Source organism: Gossypium hirsutum, chromosome A06, assembly GCF_007990345.1.
Source record: "Gossypium hirsutum isolate 1008001.06 chromosome A06, Gossypium_hirsutum_v2.1, whole genome shotgun sequence".
Classification (NCBI taxonomy): domain Eukaryota; kingdom Viridiplantae; phylum Streptophyta; class Magnoliopsida; order Malvales; family Malvaceae; genus Gossypium; species Gossypium hirsutum.
The window spans coordinates 122,515,672-122,525,964 of record NC_053429.1 but is presented as its reverse complement, the minus strand read 5'-3'; the positions used below and the strand labels follow the sequence as shown (position 1 = coordinate 122,525,964).

The following is a 10,293-nucleotide window of genomic DNA, read 5'->3' as shown; positions in this document are numbered from 1 at the left end:
TTTTGTCTCCCATTAAGGAGATAACTGGTTCCAAACTAACTAAACCAAAATTGTGATCCAACCATCCCAATTCGGTCACTAAAATTTCTAAAATTTCCAATGGAACCCGAAAATTCATCAATCCATTCAATTTAATCCTAATTTTCCTTCAATTTTGGGACTTAAAGATAATCGGGTGTGATAGGGAGAGAAGAGGAAGAAGGGAGAGAAAGGGAAAACAAACAGGTGCTAATGTTAAGGTTTGCAACTAGCCATCAGGAGAAGAGAAAACATAAAAAGGAAGGGCATGGGACGGGGCAGACGGCCCAAAGCCATCACTTGACATCAAAATGGCTCACCTCAAGAAAACAAAATGAGAGAGAAAAGTATGTAGATAAAAAATTATTTTTTTTAAACAAGTAGAAATTGGGAGTAGGCTCCCTTTCTATACTAAAATGATGGAACTTAAAAAGAATTATAATAATTATAAAGGGGTGTTTGGTTCACTGAATATTAGATTACGTTTCATAATAAGATTATGAGAATGTAATATTAAGAGTGAAATGTGAAATTACCTTGTTCTGTTCTTTTAGCTGGAATATAAAATTCAAATGTTTAGAAGTTGATGAATTGTAAGATTGTTTAAAAATAAGTTTTACTATATTTTGCACAGAATCATACCAACTAAAGAACTAGTTGTTACGTAATGCATACCAATTTTTCGGCCTAAATTATGGCAATCAAATAAAAAAAGGGTAAACTATTAAAATAATCACTTTTGTTTACCTCAGGTTTACGTTTTAATCACTTACGTCATCCCGTTGTAACATTTTAGTCACTGAGCCGTTAATTATCGTTAATAGTGTAATGGTAAGCTGACGTGGCACGTTAAATCATCATTTCAAATAAAAATTTTAGGTTAATTTATACAATCGGTCCCCATATTTTTTCATTTTGAGTAATTTAATTTTTTATTTTATTTCCTTTTAAATTTCTTTTATTTTATTTATTTTCCATTCTCTTCTGCTTCTTCCTCTGTTTTCCTCCTTTCTCCATTTCTTTTAACATAGTTTTTCTATGTTTTCTATTTGTTAAAACTAGTACCTATATTTTTATTTTTTTGAACAATTTAATTTTTTTCGAGTGAAGCGAGCTTATGGATTAGTTTTAACAAATGGAAAACATAGAAAAACTACGTTAAAAGAAATGAAGAAGAGAGGAAAATAGAGGGAGAAGCATAATAGAATGGATAATAAAGAAAAAAAGGGAAAGTTAAAAAATATAAAATAAAAAAGTTAAAAAAATATAAAATAAAAAAATTAAATTGCTCAAAATGAAAAAATATAAAGACAAATTGCATAATTTAACCTAAAATTTTCATTTGAAATAATGATTTAACATGCCATACTAGCTTTCCATTACACCGTTAATGATAATTAATAGCTCAGTGACTAAAATGTTACAACATGATATTTTAAGTGACTAAAAGGTAACATTTCAAATATAAATAATTAAATCGTAACCTGAAACAAAAAAGAAGAAGACTATTTTAACAATTTGTCCAATAAAAAAAGAGCTCACTATTTTAGTCAATATACAACTTTTGAATGTTTCATCGAAATTATAAATTGATGTGCAAGATAGTTGTGCGTATATAAAAATGTTTTACCACCACTGAAATCAATTATCACAAATTTTTGTTTCACTAGAAATAGGGGAGTTACTTTGAGTAATGGCCGAAACAGAAAGGAAAAGAAAAGGAGGGTGAATGTCTTAAAATTCAGATTCTGCACGTAATTTCAGATTTTGCAAAAAAGATGTTGTAGTGAGATTACATCCTATATTATAGTATGACTTTAATACTAGATTATTGGATGTCTAAAATTTTAAAATTCAAACATCATAATTTCATTCCAAAATGTAATATTTTAGTCCGTAATGTTATTTTCGATGAACCAAACACCCACTAACTAGTATGATTTTTACTCATGTTTCACATTGGGTTGATTTTTTAGGTTAAATTATAAAGTAACAAATTTAAATGTTACAAACTTATAATATGCATCAAGTTATTGTATTCTTTTTTATATATTTGAAATTTAGTTTTTAAATTTTTATTTTTAAGAATTTAGTTTCTCTAGTTTTCAAATTTAAAAATTTAGGTCTAGTTGTTAACACTATTAAAATGTTTCTATTAAATTCGTTGGTGTTAAATTTTGAAATTAAAAAAAAAATACTTACTTGGTAGTTATGTGAAAAAAATAGTATTGTAATAGACCTAAATTTAACAAAGAATTTTAATGATAGTAACAATTCTTAAAATTCAAATCAACATTTTAATTGGAATAAAGTATTTAGACTAACTAATGACATTGTAAAAGTTAAAGTACCAAATTATGTCAAAAATTAAAGTATAGAAATTAAATATCTAATTTTAGCATATTATAAGGACCAAATTTGAAATTTAACTATTATCTTATTATATTTAAAAACACTTAGACATGTGTCATGTAAGGAAGACTTTAGGTAACAAATTATAAACTATAAAGTGTTTGTTATATAAAAAGAAAGTATAAAGATAAAATTTTGAGTATAATATAGGGATGAACACTAAAATTGATAATTTTTTCTATTAGTTCTTGTATTTTTTTGATAGTTATAAATTTAGTTCCTATATTGTAATTTGATAAATTTTAGTCTTTATATTTTTCAAATTAGTCAATTTTAGCTCTTATACTTTTTGAATTGGTCAATTTTAGTCCTGACCTAAACATTAACAGTTAAATTTAATTACTAGTCATGTACTATGTGTAAAATTGTATATTCAGTTCATATTCTCTAATTTGATCATTTTAAGTCTTTATATTTTTCAAATTTTGAAATTTTAGTTTTGACGCAAATGATAGCAGTTAATCCATTAACTTATTTTTTAGTAGGTAATATGAAGAAATAACAAGCTAACATGACATTACATATATAGTAATATATTTTCCGTATCATATTTTAGAAATTGCAATAATGATTAAATTTTATAGATAATAAACTTTGATTTGCTTTTCTTAAATCTAAATAAGAACAAAAAAAAACCTAAACCATTTGACTATTACGAATTATAATTAAATAAAATATTTACTAAAATATAAATTTTAAAATAAAATAAATAATAAATTCAAATATAGTACTAATTATTATCCATAAATATAATAATTAGAATACTTGAATTCAAATATTATCTAAATTTAAACTTATAAAAAAATTAACATTCGCCGATATTTTAATTACTAAAATGGAAAATATAGTTTTTTTTAAAAATACTTTTAATCGGGTTAGTTGAAACGTAAATGAAGGGGTTAATATTTTTTAAAAAAATCTACAAATAAAATATTAATAATAATAATAACTCAGTTTCATTATTAAAATATTCAATAAAATAATATATTTAAAAATAAAATAAATTTAAATCTATTAAATAAAAATAATAATTTACTACTCTTATTCAAAATTATGTTTGCTTTAAATTGATAAGAATTAGAACATATACTGTTAAAAGCAAACTTTGCAGTCAATTAAGAGAGATTAACATAAGCATTCACATCTTTAGCCGCCACTTACAAAATATCTTATTTTCTCTACCAAAACCAAAACAGAATTCTTCATCAGCTTGCCGCAAAAGGAAACCACACAAGAAGTGCTGTCTACAGAGAAGGGATGACCACCGGGGGTCCGAACAAAAAGAGGCAGAAGATGGACGCTTGCATGATTCACAAGAAATATCCGATTGCATGCAGGTTTTTGAATCATCAAACATTTGATGATCAAGAACTGAATGGCATTCTTCAGTCTAGATGGAAATCTTTGAAGGGTTATTGGCATCATAATCCACAAAATCTAACTGTTCCATTGAATTCATCGGACAAGGTTGAGTTTCTTAAACCGAGACAGGATCCTGTTAGGAAATTGGCAAGAAAAGACATGACCAGTAATTGTAGAAGTCGATCTATTGGCGACCCTGAACTGCCATCGAGCCAAGGAGCCTGCAAATGCAATTCATGTGGCAGCATTAAGTGTCAGTGAACTAAACCAGACCATGAATCAATGGGTGGAAAATCAGCTGCAGATGCCTCCAATTAACCGGATTTCCAACACAAATGCAGGGCAATAAGCGAGTATGATCGACAGTGTGCTTCGGATAATGCTCGTCTCATCTCTCAACTTAAGATTGCTGCAACTGTAACAGATGAGACATCTGGTGAAGCCTTGATAACATTTCCTCATCCTACTATCCCCTTGCCAATGTCACGGAAGAAGGCTGATCGAGTGAAGAAGCAACATGAAAAGAAGTTGTTACGAAGATTGTGTAAAGAGGAGGCAAAGGTTCAAGATCTTATCCGAGCTATCGAAGCTGCTGAGAAAACAATACGGGATCGAGAAAGAGAAGCAGCTAGGATTGCATTGCAAAAGATGGGAAACACAGCCGGGATTGAATTGAATTTGGAGACACAAAAGGAGCTCATGATTCTGTGTGGAGGCTCTCTTTCTGGTCCGAATCCACTGCATCGGCTAGGCTTGTTCCTCAAACACGACTACTAGGAAGACACTGATCTGTATGAGGATACTGAAGATCATATCCAAGCTGTGAAAACAATACGGGATCGAGGTAGAGAAGCAGCTAGGATTGCATTGCAAAAGATGAGAAACACAGCTGGGATTGAATTTGGAGACACAAAAGGAGCTCCTGATTCTGCGTGGAGGCTCTCTTTGGGGTCCGAGTCCGCTGCATCGGCTAGGCTTGTTCCTCAAACATGACTACAGGGAAGACGAAACCAAAGGCAATGATCTGTATGATGATATTGAAGAAGGAGAAATTGTGTCATAATTAAGCTTTGATTAAGAGATTTTTCGAGTTGACAGCAAGTCAGCAACTGTTATTCATTTTGTAAATGCGATATCTGACAAAAATCAGTATATATATAAATGAAGCATTATATATTGCATTTAATGAGAAAGAGAATTCAAGAAGAAGGAAGGAAGAATTGATTCAATCATATCTAGCTGAATAACCAGCTGCTGTGTTTATACAGAATTAAACAAGCTAACTGCTAACAACTAATTAACTGCTAACAGCTAATATTAACTACCAGTAATCATAACTATTTTCTTTATTCCTTAATATGCCTCCGGCTACTTGACCTCTGCTGGTGGTTCTTGTTTGGAAACAACTTTGAGACACGATCGAAATTTTGTAAACATAGGAGCAGACAAGGGCTTGGTGAAAATATCTGCTACTTGATCCTGAGCTGGGACATGCCCCACAGTTAACTGTCCAGCAGCAACCTTTTCCCTCCTTCCTCGACCTCTGCCTCGAGAAAATCTTCCATTACCTCTGTAAGATGGTCGAGACCCCCTATCACTTTTACTGGTGGTGTCATCAGTGCTACCACGCTGCTGAACAATATTAGCCTGAAAAGACACGTTTGAAACTAACTCTTGTTGTCGAGCTTCACAATCAGAGAGCATTTCTGCAAGAAGATCAAGGGAAACCCTCATTGCAGAAGCCACAATCCTAATCGACTCAAACTCCACAGGCAGACCAGCAAGAATAATACTAATCTGCTCTTGTTCAGAAACATTATTTCCTGCAGCTGTCAGAGTATCACACAAACTCTTAATCTTTGCCAAGTATTCTTTCACAGTTAATTGGCCCTTTTTCTGATAATACAAAGAGTGTCTCAAGGTAGAGACTGTCAAAGTGGATTTCGAAACGAAACGACGGACAACAGTATTCCAAACATCAAAACTAGACCGAGCATCAGTGAGATGAACCAGGATCTCATCACAAATGGTAGATAGCAACCAAGAGGCTAACAGCTTGTCTTGCTGTTTATGAAATAAGAATTCAGGATTGGGAACAAGATTACCATCCTTATCAACAACTGATTGTGGAGGAACACTCACAGTACCAAGAACAAACTCATGCAGACCATATCCTTCAAGAATCAACAGAACTTGTTGCTTCCACAAAAGAAAATTATGCTCACCAAGTTTCACAGTATCATGCTTAGGAAACTGCTGAATCCTCCTCAAAGAAGCATTGCCAAGATCGTGTGAAGAACCATCTGCATGAACAGCAGTATTAAACGACTGCCGATTCTCATCATCATTACCCGAAACAGCTTCAGTTGCCATGAGAAGAGAAAAGAGAAAAAAAAAATTATGGCTCAGATACCATAATGAGAAAGACAATTCAAGAAGAAGGAAGGAAAAATTGATTCAATCATATCTAGCTGAATAACCAGCTGCTGTATTTATACAGAATTAAACAAGCTAAGTACTAACAACTAATTAACTGCTAACAGCTAATATTAACTACCAGTAATCATAACTATTTTCTTTATTCCTTAATAGCATTTGAGAGATCAGATTATGGATTTTATTGCATGATTATTTCAGAATTGTTTATTAGCTCCAATATGCTTAAAAATACTTAAACTCATAGAGAAATGATTATATAAATCTGTAATTCAACCTCAGATTTTTCCTCATTGAAAAAGGCTCAGATTTTTCCTTGTTGGAAAGGATAAAGGATGACGCAAAATCATAATTTCATACAATTTTCACTCTAAACTCATATTTTTTGAATTTTTAAAAATTACTTATATTCTTTTTAATTAATATATATTAATTTTTTACATTTTTTTATTGGTTAAAATTTTTTTAATACTTAGTATTAACATTGTAGTATTATATATATTATATATTTAATTTTCATGCATTTTAATTTATATAATATATAAAAATAGTATAATACTTACATAAAAAATAGGTCGAGCTAAGCTAGGATTAGGTTATTAAATATTTAAGCCTAAAATTGACTTGTATTTTAAATAAGCTATTTTTTAGATCTAATTTTTTTACTAAACTCGTAAATAAGTCTTGAACCGACTTAAAATAAATATATTATAAAATATATATTTAAAATAAATATATGGCTTAACCAACTTATATATTACTATAAAATATAAATAATTATAAAAATATAAAACATTAAATGGATTAAATTGATGGATTTAATTCTAAAATATTATCAATATAATCAAATAAACCCACTGTATAACCAATTTAACTGACCTATACTAAATTGACGAATGGTTTCCGTTAATGTTTGTAGTCTGCACCAATCCCATATTTAAGCCTGGACGAACCCTTCAGAAATAACTTCCTCTCTTATCCTCTACCAATCAGTTCTCCAGTGTTAGCAGCAAACCTAAGACCATTGGTCAACATTTTAATTTCTAATTTACTGTTTAAAAACACTATCAAGTATCAATATTCGATCTGATTCTGAATCCTGTAATTTTCAGACTCTCTCCAGGTATCGATTTCTTTCTAATCTCCCAACTGCTCTTTTGTAATCTGAATTTACAATCTAATTTGAATTGAATCCTTGCATAATCGATTAATTCCTTAGAAACCCATTTCGGGTTTTAGTTTTCAGTAATCGCCTTCCTGCTAAATGAGTTCATAATCTAGAATCTTGAAAATTTATGTAAGTTTGGTGGATTGCGCTGAATTTTAGGTTATTTGGGGGGCGATTTGTGGTCTGATTGCTGTATAAAACCATCGACTTGTTAGTTCAAATCCCTGATATGTATTGTTCATCTGATTCTTTATGCAGACAAATGCTATTATTCCCAATACTTTAGGGATATTAGGACGAATGTACGATGATCTAACAGATTTAAATATAAATTGCGTAAAGAATAGAAATTGCTATACTTGTAGTATCATGTTTCAACCCATTAATTCAAATTTCTGATCTTTATTTTTCATCTGAATTATGTACTTGTAGTTCTGTTCAAGTATTTCATGAATCCTGCTTTCTAGTAGATATCGGTGCTGTACTTAATATTTGGATCAATAGTTGGTGTATTATTGGTGCTGATTTGCTGTTCCAACGGAATGCTGCTATCGTCTATTGATTTGAATGTAGATGGCAGAGAAACTGAATTCGTGTTTCGACCCCGTAATTTGAATTTCTGACATGTAGTGCTCACCTGATTTATGTACTTATGATTCTGTTCTAGTATTACATGAATCAAGGTTCCTAACAGATATTTACTGCTGAACCAGTATCTGGCTTGGTAGTTGGTTTATGATCTGTGCTTGAAGATCAAGATTTGAATTTCCTTTTCCCCGAATACTAATGGTGGTTTAAAGTCAATTTTATTCTTTTGCAGCATCAACAGGTTCAATTTGTGATAAATCAAGTGCTGCGTCCCATTGTTAACATGAAAACTAAGGAGGATAATCTTCCTGCAGTGCAATCAGTTGTCAAAGATGAATCATTCGTTCAGATAAAGGTGCTGTTCTTCGCCAAAGCTCGAGATATAACAGGGTTGACCGAGTTATCAATGGAGGTTTCATCTGGTAGCACTACTCAAGATTGTCTGAACAAGCTTGTTGCAAAGTTTCCTAACTTGGACGAGATTCGTCAGTGTATTGTTCTTGCTCTCAATGAAGAATACACAACCGAGTCAGCTGTTGTTAAAGACAAAGATGAATTGGCCATTATTCCTCCTATAAGTGGTGGGTAAGCATTTTCTGTTTCATATTTCTTAAAGGCACTCAAAGAATAAAGCACAAGCTTCATCTGTATAATGTTTGTTGGAGCACTCGAATTTGCAATATTTTGAGTCGTTAATGTTAATTCTGCATGGTACTGCATTCTATGTTACTCAAAATTTCATTTTCTTAAAAGAAATTATGTTCGACATTTGTGTCTTACACCAATGTTACTTGAATTCGAGTGTGAGTGTTAGGTATGGTTATATGCCTGACTCTAGTATGTAGTAATATGCATTAGACACTGGTGTTGGGCACAAATACTTAGAGAAAAATGAAAAGTTGGACTAATATACTCCGACATAAACTCTAACAGGGATATGGGAGTATCATCTTCTAAAATATTTAGGAAAAAGTAAGACTACTCATGTCGGACATATACTTGTATCTAGCATTTACTGCGAATTTGGGTAACCTAGATTGCACTTTGTTCGTTGAGAGGATGAGGTTGGCGTTGTAAGTTCAAGTTGTGGAAAATACAGTAGTCATTTATGTTATAGAATCATCTCTCATTGATGGAGCACCTAAATTTGCAACATTTTGAGTCATTTATGTTAATGTTTTTATGCTACCGCAATTTATGTTATTCAGATTTTCATTTTTATTATATTTGATACATCTGAATATGGGTATGAGAAAATGACTTAATATTTAAAAATATTAACACAAATTTCAGGATACTTGTGTCGAATATATACATGTATTCTACTGAGTAATATACATTGCAATTTGGTTGTTTGAAGGATGGTGTTGTAGGTTCAAATTTGTGGAAAATACAATAGTCATTAGGTCACAAAGTAGTCTCTACTAGACCTATTATAGGGTCAACTTTAAGAGTCTGCTCGAAACTTTAAAAGATTTAGATAAAAGTATTAGATTAGAATGATGTTTTTAAGAAAAAAATCTATTGAGCATAAAATTTAGATTTAAATAATTATGTATGATATTAATATCATGCATAAATTCATTACGAACTAAATTTGATTCGGCTGACCATAATACACTTAAGCTTTCAAAAAGAATGGTACACTTTAATCGAGTAATGCCGATTGCAATTGTCTTGTAATACTATTGGGAACAAGCAACCTTGGTAATGGACGATATATGTATCCCTCCCAAAAATAATTCAATGATCATGTCTAAGATCATTCAAGAAAATGAGGTTAAATTATTAATAGATAAAATAATTAAAATAAGATACAATAATTAATATAAAAAATATAATATCTTTATCAATTTTGAATTATATAAAAAAATCATTTTAGTCTATTTTTTATATTTTATTTAATTATTAATTTTTTATTGTTTATCAAATTACTCATAATTGGTTGAAAGAATTTTCACTTTTTCTCTAACTTCTTGTGGCAGTTCAAAACAATAATCAAAATTATGAAAATTAACACACAAAATTTCTTTTGCTTTGAACAAAAAAAATTGAATCGATTATTGAGGTAAGGGGTTTGGCTTGAATGAATCAATTTTTTATATTTATAATTTTTAAATAATTTTTTTATTATATATTTTTTCTAATTGTTTTACAATTTTTAATTTTTTTAATAATTTTATTATTTGTATTTTTTTATTTTTATAACATCTAATTTTTTGAGAAGTTCAATAATTTTTCAATTTTACAGTTTTTCAATTTTTATAATTTAATAATTTTAACTATTTTATGTTTTAATAATTTATTAA

At 30.1% G+C, this 10,293-nt stretch overlaps 1 long non-coding RNA gene across 1 annotated transcript; it reads left to right on the top strand.

Annotated features, from left to right (window-relative positions):
• Positions 1–7,114: 7,114 nt before the first annotated feature.
• On the top strand, positions 7,115–9,187 carry LOC121230761 (uncharacterized). Its single transcript, XR_005928884.1, has 2 exons — positions 7,115–7,351; positions 8,217–9,187. It is a non-coding gene; the product is annotated as an uncharacterized lncRNA (long non-coding RNA).
• The last annotated feature ends 1,106 nt before the right edge of the window (positions 9,188–10,293 follow it).